Below are 21116 nucleotides of genomic sequence, written 5' to 3'. Positions count from 1 at the left end.
TGGATATATGTTATGTAGAATGAGTCCCACATAGATTTGTTCTATTTTTCTCAAGTCTGACTGTAACTATATTACATTTAGTTCTGTACTCCACAACTTGAAGGATATTGATCGGCTTTAATGCATTCAGGGAAGAACTAAAAGGGCAATAAAAATGAAAAGCAATTAAAGGAACAGGGGACATTTACTATAAAGACAAGAAGGTTGCCAGCAATATGATATTTATCTCCAAAATTTGAAGGCCCATCATATGGGAGAGAGATTAGATTTATGTTCTGTGGCTCTAACTAGTAGAATTAGAAATGATGTGGTGACTCCAAGGGGAGAACTATTTTAGTTCATCACATGGTGATATTACCTGTACTTTGTAATGATGCAGTTGGCAAAAGAAAAGATACTTGGATTTCCCTGAGTTACTTCAAATTTCATCTGACATTGAATTCTTTATCTATTCTTAGTTGTTGTTACTGTATTGTTACTGTATTGTTACTGTATTGCACTTAATGACTGAACCTTGAGATGAGCAGAAGCACCATGAAATGATGGAATGAGCATGATGTTTAGAGTCACAAAGACTTGGCTTTGAATTTGGCTCTTGCCACTTAACAAGCTCTGAGAACTAGCCATTTATTTTCACGCAAGCCCCTTTGTCAAAGAGACTGACTTTCCTGCTTTGGAACATTGCACTCTGGTCTTTTGGTCACTCAAACTTTAAATTTTAGAGGCAGAATAGTAGAATAATCACTGAATCTGAAAGCCGACTTTCATCCATGGAGAACTATTAAATCACTTATTTGGGGGTTGGGGGTGGGATCTCCTCTTCCCGCATCTTGCTCACATCACTCTCTCATAAATTCTTCCTCTTCTCAGGAGTTTGAAGCTCTAGTTAGAGAATGATCAGTTCCCCTTCTTGAGAAGCCTCTTAAGTCTACCTCTGAGCCACTTTACCAGGTACGCACACTCCATGCCACTGTGCACTACCCTAATCACCCTGGAGCCAGGTCAGACAAGTAGGGATGCCACTATGCCTCTGAGCCGGAGAGTTCATTCCGGTTAGCCCACCCACATGAAGCCTGTGAAACCTAGCTAATTCTTGCCATTCACAAACTGCCCCCTACGGCACTAGTTTGCTGTGGACTCTGCCCCCAGGTGTAATTCCCTGTGTGACCCTGCCTGGCAGCCTCTGCTCCTTTAGAGCTATAAATAAAAGTTCTACCCAGGGTCATTGTGCTGTGCTCTGCCCTCAAAGGAATCTTTAAACCTAATAAAACATATCCTGTGACAGATGAAGGATTATCTGATAACTGAATAGAGGGGTAGAGTGATATATTTGGTAGAGCAAAGGGCATAAATATACAAGAGATCATCAAGGAAAAACATGAAGTCAAAAGAACTCCAAGGAAAGAAGTTTGGGGAATGTCAAACTATAAAGAATTTAAGGAATGGACTGAGAGGGGAGAATATGCAAAATCAGAGAAAGTGGTCTAAAACAGCAGAAAATCTGGGAGAGTGAAAGGTCTAAGACAAAAATTATTAGGGGGTCTGAATCCTTTCAGATTTTAAGAATCACCATGATTGTTAAGAAATAGAAATGAATGATCAACAGGGATGCATGCTATGGTAAGGGAGAACATGAATGAGACTTAGAAGAGCTTAATGGTTATTTCATTTACAAATTAATCCCCATGGCAATTTTTTCAAGCAGTTCGTGGTTTACTTTGCTGTGTTCCCACCGTCCTTAGTGCGTTATCTCTTATTATGGTACTTACATGCCATACTGTCATAATTTGTTTGTTTCTTACATTAAAACATAAGCACTCTGATTTAAATAATGTAAATCATGGACTTAGTCAGCTTTTTTTAAACATCACAGATAGTTACTGAGATAAAGCTATTACTCACTGAGTATTTGTTGAAGAAAAGAAATGTTAAATTTACTCCAATGTTAACATTTCAGTGTTCTTTGTATTCCAGAGGATAGTCACTACCTGATGTTCTGGAATTGGAAGAAATCCCTTGTTGATTTTCTGACTTCCTTACTATAGCCATGGTAATCTACAGGAGGTCAGCTCTGCCGTTACTTGAAAATTTGCTCTGCTCTGTATGTGTAAAATATTCTTTCTAATATTTTTCCCAAGAAGAGCTAGAGAAACTAGATAATCATGTATCAAAAATTCAGTATCAGAGTAGTTCTCAAATTTATCCCATCTGCATAGCAATAGCCCCATCTTCCTCTATAAAACATTTGTGCAAAGATATTTTCTGTAGTTGATATGGAATCATAAGTCCTTCCATTAGTAAGTCAGTAGGTTAAAATCTTGTGCTTATGAGAGCAGTGCTATGGGGAATAACTTCTCTAGGGACCAATTAACTCCATTTCACCTGACAAATACTGACTATATTCTTTAACCTAATAAATCATCTTATAAGTCTATGTTTCTGGTCACAGGGGCAATTAAATAAGAAAATATATATCCAAATTTAAAAAATGAAACCATACAGTAAAGTAACAACACACATATTTAGATTGAGCTCTTATTCTGTCCCAGGAATAAAGAAGATAGATGGAGAGTGTTACCTCATTGCAAGGAATGCTTGTTTTTCATCATAGTGGCTGCTTAATATCATTTGGTCATAGGAGAGTTAGAAGATGAGAACTAAGTCAATCACTTTTGAAAAGCTCAATAGAATATCACCATTAAAAAAACAAACAAACAAACCTTCCAAGGTATTTAATAAAGAAATAGTAGCCGTACAACAGTTGCTCCAAATCTGATTGCATGTTATATCACCTAAGGAACTTGGAAAAAATATATATTGATATGGTTCCCCTCCGAAAAGTTTTGACTTAATTGTCCTGTTTGGCCCACATTTATTATGAAGTCATAAAAAGTCTGAATGGTATTTTCCTCATTTTGGGAGAATGAGGGATGCCCATAGCAGAATATCAGAAACACCTAGAGATTATAGTAATCCCTTTCTTCTAAACAGTCAGATAGTCTTTCTTGCATTAGATAAGACAAAATCTGTTTTTCAAAAACATAAGGGGAAGTAAAATAAAAAGAACAAGATGTGTTCACATTTGCAAATGAAATATGAGGATGAACTTTACACAAAAATGAGCAAATATTTACTTTTACTACCAATGTTGCTGCTATTGAAAACACGAACATCATTTTCTAATTTTCTAGAGTTCTTTTGTTGGTGTTGTTTATTTTTTTACATTTTAGAAACTAAAGGATAGACTTGTGTTGTGTGGTTTTTATTTACAGATGCAAGTCTGTTTACAGAAGAAAAAAAGACAATAAATGAAGAATTTAGATCATAGTCAAACTAGGAAAACACGAATTACAAATTTAGTTGTGAGCAACAAATAATTTCTAGAGCCAGAGTTCAAATGGGCCCCATATCAGAGTTTCTAATGAGCATCTGGTTTGAGAATGCAATCACGTTTAAAAACACTGTTCTTTAATATCTAACTTTAAAAAGTTATAAAGATTTTATTCACAATAGAAATAACCATGTACTAGAAATAAACTGAAAAAACAAAAAACAAAAAACCTGTTAAAACAAAAGCTTCAAGAAATCCATGAGGGACCTTGGAGAAGAATGAAGACATGAAGAAAGATACTATACTCCTGAATGTAAAACGTTTCCAATATTTTAAAGATGCCTGTTTCTCCTAAAACTGATTTACAAGCTTAATATAGGTCTAACAAAGCATCCAATGGGTCATCATCATTCTTTTTTAGGAGTAGGAGGGATGCCATAAAAGCATTCTAAATTTTGTATGTTTTTCTATTGGTTCAACATGTTTAGGATTTTGCTGAACTTAGAGTAGAATCTTAATAAATACCTATTAATTGATATCTTGGTACTTTGGTAAGTCATCAAGACCTCTTACTTTGTTTTATAACAAACAAATTATAACAGTGTCTTTTAAATATTTCCTCTCAGTTTTATTAATTGAAAATTCAACAGATCTCCAACCCTCTTGTATCTTCAGTAGACCCAATATTTAACCCTAACACTGTTTAATAATGTTTCAATGCAGACACAGGGTTCTCACCTCAGGAGTGGGAGGGTAAATTTTGAGGAATCTTATGTGGATTGCAGGGGAGAAACATGCCACTCATAGTCTCTTGGGGACACACTCAACTCCAATCTACATCTACTGGGAGCCGTTCCCAGTGGAGCTAAACTTACCAGTTAATCATTTCCAGCCCTGGGCCAAAAACCTCACGTGAGTGAAACCAGCTGTCAAAAACTATTAAAAAAGTCAAAAGAACAAAACACAGCACCTGTTTCTTTTTTAACTTTTCACTTTACTTCTTCCAGATTTCCATTCCTATTTTTTCTTTCCTGAACATTGTATCTTTTTATCCCATGTTCCCCTGACATAAGAAATATGGTTACATAAAGATATTAAGAATATTTTTCATAGATTTACATGAGATAAATCAGTTACTGTCTTCTAATAATCAAAACTTACCAATATTCCCCTGTGGTAAAACATGAGAGATTGATTTCTCCAGACTAATTGCATATACTCAAAAGGTTTACCATCTGTTGATGGGTTCTGATACTTTTTCCGAGTAGTATCTGAAGAAAACTTGAAAAACACAAGAATCTCGAAGATGGAGATGTTATAATTTCTAAAATTATGTGGAATTATAAACATATCCGTAACGAGATGCCATGTAGAATGGGAATTAATTTCTCCCATCTTTGAATGAAAATTGGGACTAGATCATTCCTAAGTTCTACTCAAATTCTTATTATCGAAGATAGTTTCATTATTCATTTTATTTTCTAATCGTAGGAATAAGTTTTAAAGTACATAATGAGAATTAATTAAGAAAGGGAACTATATAATGAAGGTATTTTTTTAAAAAATTGTAAAAATATATTTAGATGGATCAAAAGAAAATAAATTTTTCTGGGTGGCATATACCTAAGTAACTATTTAAATACCTGTTCAGAGAAGAATCTCAAATCCTCAAGTCAGCTTTTCTAAACTGTATTTTAAAAACACTAGATTTATAAGAACCCACCTGTTCTCTTTTCTTGTAAGAAAGACAGAGGGGGCAGGAAGAAAGGGAATGGAAGGGGGAAGAGGAAGGGAAATAAAGGAAAGGAAAGAAGAAAAAGAAGGAAGAAACAAACAAATTAAAAAACAAAGAGAAAGAAACAGTTGCTTGTTTCATTACAAACAAGTTTGGGCTTTTTTAGGCAGTTTCTTTACAGGATTTCTTGGTGTGTTTTTTCAAATTTATTTATTTATTTTTTAATTAGTTTCAGGTGCACAAGACAAAGCAAAACTTAGACGTTTATCATTTATATCCCTCACACTGTGTGAACCCCCCTCCCCCCATCCACTATCCCTCTGTACGTTCCCCAAATTAATTTTCAAACCCCCATGACCATCTTGTGGTAATGCTATCACTTAAGGAACCATAGGGTTCATGTAGGAAATAGTCCCCTAAATGATTACAGCTTCTTCCTAGAGTAATTAAGATAACATTACTCTTTTAATCATTGCAATTCTTTTATGTCATAGTTCTTCTCAAATATTAAAGTAGATCATTACTAAATTGCTTCTGAAAATGAGAAACAGGAAACAAATTCTTTTATTCCTAGACTAATATGCAGCGAATTACATTGTTTCATTGACAACTAACACTGCAGTCCTAAGCCTAAGGGTTATCACATTGTCAAGACCAAGCAGTTACCAAATTTACCCTGCAGGTGCATCATAATTTTTTGATTATTATTGTTCAATTACCCATCATTTTTATTAATATGTCCCTTACCTTTCAATACGAGCTTAAAATGACTTTTTTTTTTTTTTTATAACTATTAAATTTATAGCTGGATGCATGTTACTTTCATTTCTTTGTGCTAGTCTCTAAAATGGAACAGAGCTATCACTGGCTAATATAGTTCCATGTCAAGCCATTTAAACTCTCCAGAGAAACTTCTGTTTAAATAAGGCATACTTGACCAAGAAAGATTGTCGTGTATTAACTGTTTTTGTGGGGAGTTGATTTTAAAAGTATAATTGGTTCTGAGGAGGAAACAAAAAACATGCTCTGCTATTCTTAGTCAGAAAAGTAGCTCCCAGTCATCTCCGCCTGTAAGTGGATTGTCACTTCTAAGTAAGAAAACGCCACCAGACATAATTAGCAGCAGGAAGGCTTCTGCTTTTCAAAACTTCAGGATTTTTTCTACCCTGAGGATAAAAAAATCCTTCTAATATTCATTCTCTGATTACCATTTATCTGTTAAGAGTGTAAAATTACTCTCTCAAACTTTTTCTTTTTTCTATCAAACAGAGAATCAGATTTCCTCTTATTGTTTCCTTCTTATTTCTCTTCTCAATTTCTATGATACTGTATTCCTCCTGGTAGTTCATATTTTCTTATAATACAGAGAGACTGTGAGTTTATGCCATGGGATTTCAAGGTTTTTTTCTATATGATATAGCAGGAGTATTCTCCAGTGCTTAAAAAGCAAAACCATTTTTAATGGGGGAGAAAAACGATAAAAGACATCAATTACAAGGAAAATAAGAATCCTCCTAGGATCTTTTAATCCACAGTTCAAACAAGGTTATACTTTCTTAATCATGGTATAGAAAGACTAATGCAACCAACAGTGAAAATTGTTTATCTCCTCCCTCTATAAATCTCTCTACTCAGTAATAGTTTCAACTGGGGGATAAAGTATTTTATACAATTCTTCACTGTGATTATCCACTGTTGGTTCTGCAAACCACAAAGGCATTTGCAACCTAAATTTTAGTTTATTTTGGAAAATGTTTGTTTTTCCCTCGGCAGCAAAATTTATTGTTTGTATTGCTTTTCCAATAACATTAGGTCAGGTGAACTTTTTCAGCTTTCAGAAATGATGGCTTAATACCATCTCTATTTTTCCTTACACACAAAAAGAAGTATAAAATATAGTGGTTAATTTCATTTTAACTTTATTGTGGCCAGACAACATGGATGGTATGATATCAATTCTTCCAAATGCATTGAGGCTTAAGAGTAACCTAGCATTTAATCAATTTTTATAATACTGTCATATATACTTGATAATAATCTATTACCTCTAGTTGTTGATTATAGTAACGAGAATACAGAAAGAGTATTAGTTTTGATTTTACAATCTTCTATATCCTTGCTAAAATTTTTGATCAACTTGAAGACAATTTTTTGATAGAATATTATAAAGATTTCCCACTATGATTACTGGGTTTGTTAATATCTCCATTTAAGTCTCAACAGGTTTTGTTTTATATATTTCTTGAAGATGCCAATAAATCAATTATTTTAACGTATCCTTATCCAGTTGTGCCTCTTATTACATAATGCTAATAATTCATTTGTATTAATGCCTTCTACGTAAGTTTTATTTTATCTAACATCAATATTGCTCACAACAATTTTTCTTTGTTTAGTGTTTGGGTGATATATATATTTCCACATCTTTAACTGTTCCTTTTTACTTTTGTTTTTGATGTGCTTCAATGATCTTGGTTTGTTTTAAATGACCTTATTTTGTGTTTTCTGTTCATTGCCCCTCTTTTTTGTTTCTTTTATCTCCTTTCTTGCCTTTGTTAATTGATTCTATATGTTGATAATTACCGTTTGTTTCTCTGTTAGCTTGAAAGCTATAGATTATGTTTTTTAGTACTTAGTTGTTATGTTTATATTTTACTTACATATATAAATGTACACTTTTCTAACAAACCAAAATTATTAAATATCTTCCTCCGGAGGATTAGTCTCCCTTCTTACCACAACCCCAATCTTGTTAGTGGTGTCTTAAGATGTGATCGTAATTTTACATTGTTAGGTGATTTGTTCCATTTTTCACAAAATAAAGTGATGGAAAATATTCCTGAGTAAAAGAAAAGAGAGTAACTTACTTTACTAAACACAAATATGTTTAAAAGATAACTCAACTTCTGTCTTACAGTCTATCCTTGAAGATATTTATAAGCATTCACTAGAAGAAAATCTTTCTCACTTTCAACTCTTATGAATCCAACATTTCTGCTTTATATGTATCTTACAAATTGTCTTTGTATCTGAGGTTCATAATGTAGAGTGGTGTTTATCATGATTTCCCTAATCAACATGGAAAGCAACGTAAGAAATCCTCTAGCCACTTAGGTGTCTTCCTAATTTTACTTATTTTATGTGTAGCATGGAAAAGCCTGAAGGTTATGTTACTCAGTGAAGCAAAATATACATTAGTCTACAAAGTAATTTCAAGAGTAAGCCCATCTGCTCGTTTTATAATTTACATTTATGTGTTTGTAGGTGACCTTTGCATATAATACCTATTCTGTGTTCTTCTCTTCCTAGTAAGACTTGGACTTCATGGCTGGGCAAATGGAACCACCTTAATTTATTCATATTTTTCCCTACTTGGTCTGAAAGGACAACTGTAAAATGGCATATGTCTTACTGATCACAGAAAGGAGAGAATAGTTTTTTTTATATTCAGCAACTTCATTTAGAACAAGGGAGAACAACTTTACGTATTAAGGGCTACATGCAATCACCAGGAGAGAAATTTTGGCATTTGACTTCAAAATTCATTTACAAAATCCTATTAAGAAGTTTGCTGATCATTGATGAGTGAGAATGAGTTACTAATTTATACACAGGGAGCATCTCTAACCTGGGATCCTCCTAATTTAGGGATTCAAATGAAGAGAATGTTACAAATAAACCCATGCTTATCAACAAACAAGACACATTTCATTATTGGCTTATGGGAAACTCCTCCACATTTTTTTGGTGGAGAGTAAATTTAGGAATTGAGAACCACATTTGTTAGGTAATTAATATAAAATTGATAACATATAAGAATTTTAACATCTGGTTAACTTTCCTGGATTTATACCTTCATGATATCTATATATGTGTTGCCTGACATAAACTCTGAGTCTGACAGAGTATTTTCTCTTTTTGAAAAGGAGGATTATTTAGTGTTAGAGAGGTGCTAATAATCTATTAGCACCAGAATAAGTTTTTTCCTTGCCAAAAGTGAGAGAGAGAGAGAGAGAGAGAGAGAGAGAGAGAGAGAGAATGAAAGAGGATATGGAATTTAAAAATACCCCGCTCGCTGGTGACTCAATATGATTTAATGCTTCTTTTCACAAGAAGTAAAGATCCCACTCTTTGGGAAACCCTAGGGTCACAGGTTCTGTTGCACTAATACAATCCATACAAGAGCCATTTAGTCCTGACTAACTGAACAGGAGGTAATGTTTCGAAGTGTTTTATTCACATGCTGATTATGAGTTAAAATAGGATAAAAAATAATGTTGGAAAGTTTAAGAATAATTTTATAGCAGTGACAAGTGTATCAAACTTGGCTTTAAACTCATCAAGAAAGAGAAAGAGATAAATGTTACAAAGGGTGTACAACTTCTTGCTTGCTGTTGGAAGGATCTGAGATAGACTGAAGTACTGATCTCTTTCAAGATTCTCATTCACTTCTCCACCGGGAAAATTGGTGTCTGGGAGAAGGAAGTAGGTATGTGGGACTCAAGAGTCCTGTGTTCTCCTTCGTATCTGCCTGGCAGAGCATATTTTATACCTATATTCCAAGAGCAACACTGCAAGGACGAATATATAATTATTAAAAATGGTTCCTATAAGACAGTGAAGCAACCCAATAGAAGGGCTACAATTAAAGCTTTTCTCTAAATACAACTTGTACATAATTTTAAATTTAGAATTGTTTAATATTGTACTTTTTTTAAACTCTTAAATTGGGGGAAAAAAGCAATCATTACAGTATAATGACAATATGGATGACACACTATAACACAACTGCGCAGATGAAAAATATGTTTCAAAACATTTTCAAACACAGTTTTTACACTTTACTCCCAGTGGAATATGCCCTAAGAACAAAAAGCACATAAAGAAATTCTAAACTCTATTCAGTGTTATTACTTTTATTAGTCACTTATCTATGGAACTATAATGTATGTATTGCAAGATATATTAAAGTAATTACGTTGGTGTCTTTAAATTAAGGTGAAATAAGTTAAAAAATAAATTAAGAAAACACCTGTAATATTACATTTGAAATGGAAATATCAGTAGGAATTTATGATTTTTTTTTTCAATTAAATAGCATTTCTTTGCTCTGTGCAGTTTAAAGTCCAAGGAGCAATAACAACTCAGTTGCAATGAGCCAACCTATTACCCAGATGATAACATCTAAATTTTCTGCAAAAAATAAGTGAGTTGTTAGGGGGGAAAAAAGTTTGATTCCTGGTCTGGGGAAGAAAGTATGCAAAGTTAACTATTATCTTGCTGTACCAGAAAAAGGGATGATGTATAAAATAATTGAGTCATGTCAAAGGAAATAAGAGATTGTTCGTTGGTTGACAAAGATGGGGTAATTTTGAATGCAATGGACCAAAACACATCAAATACATAGAAATCTAGAATTCATAATAATACTCAAATTAGGAACCAACTAGAACATTAACTCATTATTCTGAAAAGTGGCAAATAAAGTGAAAGCAGGGAATGATGGTTTTGCTCTGTTTACATTGTTGAATAACCAACAGTTATTAAGAGAAAGTTTTCTTTATAGAAAAAAAATCACAAGTAATAAATGCAGGAGAAATGATAGAATTTCTATATTACCACTTTGCAGTCTCTAATGAAATAATGGATCTAGGCAATGATTAATAGTGAATGCTAAAAACATTTGGTGAAAGGATGATTGGGAAACTTATAAAAGATAAATAAATCTGATATATTTGATTTCTATTGCTGTCATAATAAATTACTACAAATTTAGTGGCTTAAAACAACGCAAATTTATTATCTCATGGTACTGTAGCTCAGAAGTCCAAGTACAGTGTGTCTCACTTCTCTTACCCAGTCAGAAATCAAGGTGTTAGCAGGGCTCCATTTCTTTCTGGAGATACTGAATATACTGGGAATGAATATACTTCCAAACATTCAGGTTTCTGGCAGAACTCACTTCTGTGTGGTTGTAGGACTGAGGTTCCATTTACTTGTTGGCTTTTGGCTGGGGTTCATTCCCAGCTTCTAAAGGCCACTTACATTCTTTAGTTCCTGGTCTCCTTCCTCCATCTAGATAGTCAGCAACAAGAGTCTAGTCCTTCTTACATTATGATATTTCTGACATCCCCTTTGGTCTCATCTCTCATTCTCTCTCTTCTGTCTGACCCCAGCCAGGGAAACGTCTCTGGTTTTAAGGGTTCAGGTGATTAGATTGGGTCCACACATACGCATATAATCCTAGATATAATTTCTTTGTCATAATTAGACCTGCAATGTCCCTTCATAGCAGTACCTAGGTTAGTGTTTTATTGAACAATTAACGCCAGGAACTTGGGTGGGCATGTTTTAGATTTCTGCCTACCTTAGCTGACAACCTGCTGCTCTATCACAATCAAATCCAACCGTAGTTTTGGTTACAAAAAGTGGAGACTGAGTTTCTGGTTCTGTATGTAGTTGCTATTGCAATCTAACAACAAGCAACAGGTCAAAAAGACTGAAAAAAATCAGCAGTTCTTCTTGAATTCATAAGAGAGGAGAGGACATCATGCAAACCACTGCCTCCAAGATTAGAGAGACAGACAAATATAATGTAAGAAGTCATGGCCTGCAAGAGAAGTCTCACAAACAGAAACCACAATGGGAGCCAGCGCCTGGCAAAAACAACCTGAGCTGTAACTGATGACTTGCTAGAGGCTCAGTGTGGATAAGTCTGGGAGTTAAAAACTCCAGGGGAACCCAATCTTGGGGGGTAGGAGTGCTAACAAAATTGTGAGACTTACCTTCAGAAGCTCAGCCAGGTTCCCACAGTAAATATCGGAGAAAATTCCTTCCTGCTTTTGTCAGGGGGAGGGAAGAGGAACCATTTTGAAATCTGCCAGGGCACTTTATGCTTCTTAACAAGGCCTGACTCAGGGAAAGCTAGTTAGCCAGAGCCTAACCAGCAGGGGTATCATCAGAGCCTAACTGACCTTGGGAAAGGAAAATACTCAACAGTAGCTAGTGCTAGCCTACCACAAAAGAGAAGAGAAATACCCAAATCCAGCCCACGCTAGCCATCCTCTCCCACCTAAAGGGGGAGGAAAAAAACTGAGAAACACTGTGAAGTTCACAGTCCAGAACTAAAAATCTGGGAACTTATCATAGGACTATAGAGTGTTTCGTCTCTCCCCACACCTTAAAGATCTATTTATAACAGTTCATTTTACCCAGTACCTTATGTTTACCTATCAAGAAAAAATTACAAGGTATTCCAAAAGTCAACAGTCATAGATTGAAGAGACAGAGCAAGCATTGGAACCAGACATGGCAGGGAGTTTGAAATAGTCAGATGGTACTTTAAGACAACTATGATTAATATGCTTATGGATGAATAAGTATGTAAGCACAGATGGGCAACATAAGCAGAGAGATGGAAATCCTAAGAAAGAACCAAAAAGAAATGCTAGAGAAGAAAAATGCTGTCAGAAAAGTGAAGAATGCCTTTGATGGGCTCATTAGTAAATACTGTGTTTCCCCGAAAATAAGGCCTAACCAGAAAATAAGCCCTAGCATGATTTTTCAGGAGGACGTCCCATGAACATAAGCCCCAATGCATCTTTTGGAGCAAAAATTAATATAAGACCAGGTCTTATTTTCAGGGAAACACAGTGGAAAACACGTGAGGTGGGGCAGTCAGTTGGCTCAGTTGGTTAGAACACAGTGGTCATAACACCAAGGTCGCTGGTTCAATTCCCACATGGATAAGTGAGCTGCACCCTCCACAACTAGATTGAAAAAAACGACTCGGAGATGACGGGTTCTGGCAAAACACACTGTTCCCCAATATTCCCCAATAAAAATTAAAATACAGGTGAAGAAAGAATCTCTGAGCTGGAGGACATATCAATAGAAATTTCAAAATCAGAAAGACTAGAAAACAAAAACAAAACAAACAAGCAAGCAAACAAACCAGGATAGAATATCTATAGACTGTGTGACAACTACAAAAGATGTAACATACATACAATGCAAATACCAGAAAGAAAACAGAGAAAAGAACAGAAGAAATATTTGAAACAATAATAAGAATTTCCCCAAATTCACTCAGACATCAAAACCACAGAACTAAGAAGCAGGATAAAAGCTTAAAAAAAAAAAAAAAAAGAAAAAGAAACACCTTACATCATCATTTTCAAACTACAAAAAAAAAAAAAAAATCAAAGTAAAATCAGCAGTGGTTGTCAGAGGTCGGAGAAGGAAGGGATGATGAATAGGCAGAGCACAGAGGATTTTTAGGGCAGTGTAAATAGCCCGTATGATACTGGAAAGGTGGATACATGCCATTATACATTTGCTCAAACCCATAGTGTACAACACCATGAGTGAACCGTAATGTAAACTATGGACTTGGGTGATGATGATATGTCCATGTAGGTGAATCAGTTAGAACACGCCTACCCCTCTGGCAGGGGATGGTGATAATGGGGGAGGCCATGCATATGTGGGGGCAGAGTATATGAAAAAAATCTCTGTCCTTTCCTCTCAATTTTGCTACACACCTACAACTACTCTAAGAAAGCACAACCACAATTAAAAATAATAATAATAATAATTCAAACCTTCCATCAAAATTTTTTTTTCTTAAGTGGAAATGCGGTGACATGAAAGAAAATTGCCAAAATGTTAACTGTTGATGCTGGGTGATTGGTCTGTGGGGTTTTATTATATTGTTATAAAATTCTTTCTCCTTTTGTGTATATGATTCCATAATAAAAAAAAATAAACCACCACCTTAGAGTTTGTGCCTCAACTGCACCACGCCAGAGTAATGCCTCAACTGCATTTAAGAATGAATCTATAGATACTTCTCATCCAGCCTTCTAGCTTCTTCTCTGTCCCCTGACTCATAACATTACCACTCTGCTTGGAGCAGAGTCTTTAGTTGGTGATAGCAATTGGTGAAACCAATGCAACCTTGGGGGTATGGGGAAGGGAACCTGTCTCTTAATATCTAAATGTGCGTTGCTAGGCATTTTCACTCTTTATGAGTGAACCTATAAATTAAATGGTCAGTAGTATCATATCCTTTGGCATCCATTGCCAGTGCTCCAGTTATAGCTTGCTAAAGAACCTGGCAACTTCCCTATGATTAAATTCACGGCAGCCAGGAAAAAGGACATGTACTGAGTTGCTCTACTTCCTGACCTATTTCCATTTTGCCAGAGGATCTTATTTCTATTCCTATAATGATTCTGACCCTTCAAGCCTCAAAGTTCGCCCCTTAAATTAGTTTAAAGAAATGTCATTCCTGCTATAAATAGAATACCAGTATAACTTACCATAAATAGGAGGTAACCATAAAAAATAAGCAAAATAAAACTTAGTAATGTTATTAAAATATCTCTAAATTTCCCCATGCTCTAAGTTTACAGACTGTCTTATTTGCTGCTGCAAGATAAAACTCTTCTTAGGTGATGAATTGGGGCAAAATCAATTTCCACTGTATCTGCTACTTTGTGTTCTTTCCTTTAGCCTCAATCACACTCAGTCACAATTATAAAAAATACCATATTTGCTTCTCTTTTTTAGGCTGAATTATTCACTATTGTCCATGGTTACCCTCCTTCAGAGGGTACCTGTCACCAAGACATAAAAAAGTTCTAGCAACAATACTTTGAATCTTTCTCATGGTCTGCATATTGTTCAGATGATTTTCTGCTTCTTTCTGAGCATCTTTTGCCAACTTTTGTCATAAATTAGACCCATCATCTCCATATGTTCTGGAGAGAAACAGTCATGAGAACCTTGCCAATTTGCCTAACCCCTATCTATAAATTCCCATACTGGTTGGTCTTTTGCTTCTAGCAACTGCAGGACTTACCTCCTAGTCTAAAAATAATCTTTAGCTGGGTTAGTTTCCTGATCACAGTCCAAAACAGTCAAACGTGGTACAACACAATCTAGAACTCAGGTTTAACAGAGGCTGTGTATGGATAATTGTATGTATCATAATTTGGACCTGGCAGGTACCCTGAATGATATACCCAATATATCTGAAACAAAATGACTTAAGCTGAATAGCAAATATAATAGAATGAAAGATAAAAGAAAAACAAATGAATGAAAAATATTTGGAAGCTATCATTAGCAGAGAAACATTTTCCAATCCATTCTTTAAAAAAAATGGAGGAAGAAACAAAACAGTAATTAAGATTTTGGTGAAGGTTGCTTTATTCATTTACTTTTGTTTGCTTTGTCCACCAGGACCAAGGTAGACCTGCCTATAAAAAAGACTGGCACTTTTTGGTATAGGAGAGATGTGTGATACATTCAGAGTTAGGAACAGACTACAAAGTTAGCCTATTTTAGGTGTAACTAAGAACAGATTGTTGAAGCTGAGAGAAAATACACAACTCTACAATCTCACCAGAAATATTGTATTATAGCCAAGTTTTAAAAGAAATATAACATCTAAACAGTGCTTATCTGGAGGAATAGAATTGACATTGATGTAATAGTATCTGTGCTTATTCAACAAGATAGGGGAAAGGAAAATTGCTTTCAGCTCAAATAGTACCTTATTGGTTTGGTTCTTATTTTATTAGCTTGATGATAAAGAAGATGTGGAATATTGTTCAGCCACGAGGAAGAAGGAAATTCTGCCATTTGTGACATGGATGGATCTTGAGGGCATTATGCTAAGTGAATAAAATCAGACAGAGAAAGACAAATACTATATAATATCACTTATATGTGGAATCTAAAAGTACCAAACTCGTAGAAAGAGAGAATAGAATAACGGTTACCAGGGGCTGGGAGGTGGGGAAAATGGGGAGATTTTGGTCAAAGGGACAAACTTCCAGTTATACGATGAATAAGTTCCAGGGATCTAAGGCACAGCTTGGTGATTATAGTAAACAGTACTGTAGCACGTGCTTGAAAGTTGTTAAGAGAGTAGATATTAAATGTTCTTGCCACAAAAAAAGGAAACCATAATAATGTGTTAGTTAACATTATGGTGATAATCAAATTGCAGTAAAAGTATATCAAATCAACAAGTTATATACTTTCAACTTATACGATGTTATATGTCAATTGTATCTCAATAAAGCTGGGAAAAAAAGGTAATGTGTGTTGACTCAAAAGGAACATTAGACTTTACATTAAAGTAGCTGCTATTCATGAAAGTTACAGGTATTTGAAATTTAAGTTTTATAAAAAAACTTTATATAGCATCCTATGACCTTGTGGTATAAAACTGACTTGCTAATATAATATATATATACAATTAAAAATAAAACTTAAGGCTCTAATTTGTCTCCTCTGAACTGGTCCTAAAAGCCTGGTTTTCAAGAGGTCAAGGAAGTACAAATCATCAGGTTTGCTCTGTGCAGATGGGGCCACAGAAGGGACCAGACAGGTGAGAGGATGCATGTGACAGTCTTTTATAAGGCTCATCACTTTGACTTGTGAAGAAAAAGAAGACACCATCTGTGCTGTCATCCTTATTAACCTGCTTTGAATAGGCAACATAAACTAAATACTGAGCCTAAGTGAATGAATACAAAACAATATTTACATAAGGGCTATTAAAAATCGAATTAAGGATGAGTAACCTTGCCTCTGTCTGTCATGCTTATTATAGATATTTTTATGGATAGTTATCTTTATGACCGAGAAACTATTTGTTTTGTGGGAAAATACTATGCATTGACTCTGATTTAAATTTGAAACTACAGTCATCTACTTTTATACATTAAAATTACATTTTATTTATATTAGTGAGATATTAAGTAATATTTAACTGTGACTCTTACTTTTAATGTTTCAGTAATTCTTAATAACCAATCAGGAAAAGAAGATGTAATTTTGATTTTAAAATGTCATTTAGCAAAAAAGAAAGGAGGAAATTTTTAATGGTAATTAGCCACACACATTTTCTTGGTTTGACTAAAATTTTGAGAGAATAATATTATCTTTTGTAACTACTGGTCTACTGGTTCTATACTATTTGATTGATTTAATTTCTCAGACCCTTAAATCATTTATTTATTTCCTCTTATCACGTCCTGCTTGAGGGCAGAGAACTTATACTCTTCAGATTTGCAAAGGTCTGTGTAAATGACTGTGTCAGTCATTTCTTATTTTTCTGAGTGCCTAGAATTTAGTCTCAAGCCATGTATCTGACCAGTTTATATTTCCCTGTGATTCCTGTGTCTTATGTCAAGCTAGGTATCTATCATTTGTATTGCTTAATTTATATTTCTACTTAATCGCCTACTTAGATTTCCTTGCCTTATTTTTAGTTATTAAACTTGTTTAGTTAATAAACAAGTTATTAAATGTGTTCTTATTAAATTTGCTAGCTGATTTCATTATCCATAGGATAAAACGGACGCTCCTTAGTACAACATATAATGTCCTTTACAATTTGACTGAAACTAGTGTCCAGAGTCGCATCTCTTTGATTCCACCTCATACCCTATGTGTCAGCGGAGGCTGTAGTCTTGCAGTTCACTACACACTAATCCCATGGCCTAACATGTGCACATCTCGTCCATTCATTCTTCCAATAGTTATCTTCAGTACCCCATCCTGCTTCACCCAATGCCTTGCTTATGTGATCCCTCCCATAATTACCATTGTAACTCCTCCAGCACCTTCATTTTTTTAGAGCTTACCCTCCAGTAATTTCTTCAGCAAAGAGGAATGGAAGGTAAACTTCTTGAAGCATGCATACTGAAGATATCTAAGTTGTGTTCATATTTGAAATCAAAAGTAGATTTAAATAATTGTGAAGCAACCTTGTTGCAGAAGAAGTAATATACATTTTTTCAAATTTACTTGTAGATTTAGTTTAATTCTAATTAATTTATAAAATTTAAAGAGAATAGGGAATACTATAATATGTGTATTTGTAATATATGTATATTCCAAAGCTGATACTATTATATATTTAATTGTAATTAATTATAAAATAATTTTTATTTTATTATTTTATTTATTTATTATAAAGAAAGGAACACCATTGTGTATAAAGTTATTTACTTATATGTCTGCCTCTTCCTTCTAGATCGGAAGACACTTATTGACAAAAACTATGTCTTATGATTTCCTTTCTAAATATAGAACATTATTATAATTAATGATTCAAATAATAAACTGCAAGTAATAAGAGTATTGTTTTTGACATGCTAACTCAATATCTTCTCATGGTCATAATCTCTTAGTTCAGACACATAATAGAATAGAGAAATACCTTCTAAGTGCTAGTTTATGAGTCATGTCTGAAAATTTAGAAAATTTGTAGTAGCTTCATTTTATTTTCTGAGCATCTTTTACTCATTAGAGCTTATAGCAATATCACTTCTAAATAAGTGATATGTGTTTACTTTCTGATAGCTTGAAACAAAAGGTCTCCTTTGTCGGTGTTTTAAAGACAGTGATTAAAAATATATTACCTAGCCTTGAAGAAAAAAATATAATTCCACATTTTGAGATTCCTGATGAAGAGCAAATACTAAGAGGGTCCTGACATTGGACCACATGTAAGAATAAACAAAAGGAGGGGAAGAGGTATGCTCATAGAGGAACTAAAGTTCAGATGGGAAAAGACAAAACACAGTGTCAAGATTTAGTAATTTCAAGCTTTCAATTAGAAAAATATATAGATATGTGGCATTCAGAATTGTACAGACAATTATCCCTTTATGTAGTTTATATAAATGTCTGTTATGCTTGCTATGAATCAAGTAGCAATGGCAGCATACCAGAAACTCAGTGTTCAAAGTAAGAATAGTTATAACTTGAGTAGTTTGCCCAAGGGCAAACAGAGCAACAGAGAACTAGAAAGGGTTCAAGGGCAGTGTTCAGGGAGTTCAATCTTCAAATGCAGTGCTTACATAATCATCAAAGCAAGAAAACATATAGACATGGGTAGATACATTATTTGTAACTTCATGATTTTATTTCTGATTTTTAATGCCATTTTATGAGTTGGGAATGGACTTGGAGGATAATTTAATATTATGTTTTCTCATGATTATGTACATAACCAAATCATATCAAGTGCCATTTCTAAACACAATGGTATGAAACAAGATCAATTACAAGAAAAAAACTAAAATGCACACAACCACATGGAGGCTAAATAACATGTTACTAAATAATGAATGGGCCAACAATAAGATCAAGGAAGAAATCAAAAGTTACCTTGAGACAAACAAAAATGAAAACACAATGACACCAAAACTATAAGACACAGCAAAAACAGTCCCAAGAGGGAAATTCACAGCAATGCAGGCTGACCTCAAGAAACAAGCAAAATCTCAAATAGACAATCAAGCTTTACATCTATGGGGACTGGGGGAAAAAACAACAAATAAAGCCCAAAGTGAGCAGAAGGAAGGAAATAACAAAGATCAGAGTGAAAATAAATGAAATAGGGTCTAAAAAAGTACAAAAGATCAATGAAACCAAGAGCTGGTTTTTTGAAAAGATAAACAAAATTGGCAAACCTTTATCCAGACTCATCATAATAACAGAGAGGGGACCCAAATAAATAAAATCAGAAATGAGAGAGAAGTGAGTGACAATGGACACCACAGAAATACAAAAAGTTTTAAGAAAATACTACAAGCAACTGTACACCAACAAATTGGATAATCTGGAAAAAATGGATAAGTTCCTAAAAGCATACAATCTTCCAAGGCTGAATCAAATAGAGACAAAAAATCTGAACCAACTAATTACTATTAATGAAAGTGAATCAGTAATCAACAAGCTTCCAACAAACAAAAGTCCTGGACCAGATGGCTTCACAGATGAATTGTACGCATACCAAATATTCAAAAAAGAATGAACACCTATTCTCCTCAAACTATTCCAAAAAATTCAAGAGGAAGGAAGGTTTCCAAGCTCATTTTATGAGGCCACCATTATTCTGATTCCAAAACCAAAGACATTCCAAAAAGGAAAACTATAGGCCAATATTCCTAATGAACACAGATGCAATAATCCTCAACAAAACATAACCAAATTCAGGAATACATTAAAAAGATCATACAACATGATCAAGTGGGATTCATTCTTGCTATGTAAGGTTGGTTCAATATCCACAAATCAATGAATGTGGTGTATCACATAAACAAAATGAAAAAAGAAAAAAACAAATACATGTGGTCGTATCAATAAATGCAGAAAAAGCATTTGATCAATATAGCATACATTTATGATTAAAAAAACAAAACAAAACAAAACAAAAACCTCTCAGCAAAGTGGTAACAGAGGAATCATATATCAACATAATTAAGTCCATATATGAAAAACCCACAGCTCATATCATAATAGGGAAAAGCTAAAAGCATTCCTCTTAAGACCAGGAACAAGACAAGGATGTCCCCTTTTATCACTTTATTCAACAGAGCACTGGAATTCCTATCCACAGAATCAGACATACAAAAAAGAAAAGAAATAAAGGGATCCAAATTGGAAAGGAGGAAGTAAAATTGTCATTATTTGCAGATAATGATACTATATATAGTGAAACCTAAAGAGTCTGCCAAAAAACTATTAGAACTAAGTATCTAATAGTTCTAAATGAATTTAGTAAAGTAACAGTATACAAAAATAATATTGAGAAATCAGTTGCATTTGTATACACCAATAATGAAATACCAGAAAGAGAATTAAGAAAAAAAATCTCACTTACTATTGCATCAATAAAATAAAATACCTAGAAATAAATTTAACCAAGGAAGTAAAAGACCTGTACTCAAAAAATTATAAGACATTGAAGTGAGAAATTAAAGAAGATACAAATAAATGAAAACATATACCATGCTCATGGATAGTTAATATAGGTAAAATGTCCATACTGCCCAAAGCCATCTATAGATTCAATGCAGTCTCTATCAAAATAACAATCACATTTTTCACAGAACTAGAACAAATAATCCTCACATTTATAAGGAACCATAAAAGACCCCAAATAGCCATAGCAATCTGAGAAAGGAGAACCAAGCTGGAGGTATCATGCTACCTGATATCAAATTATACTACAAGATC

This window comes from Rhinolophus sinicus, linkage group LG02 (genome assembly GCF_036562045.2).
Source record: "Rhinolophus sinicus isolate RSC01 linkage group LG02, ASM3656204v1, whole genome shotgun sequence".
In the NCBI taxonomy this organism is placed as follows: domain Eukaryota; kingdom Metazoa; phylum Chordata; class Mammalia; order Chiroptera; family Rhinolophidae; genus Rhinolophus; species Rhinolophus sinicus.
This window is presented reverse-complemented; position numbering follows the sequence as displayed.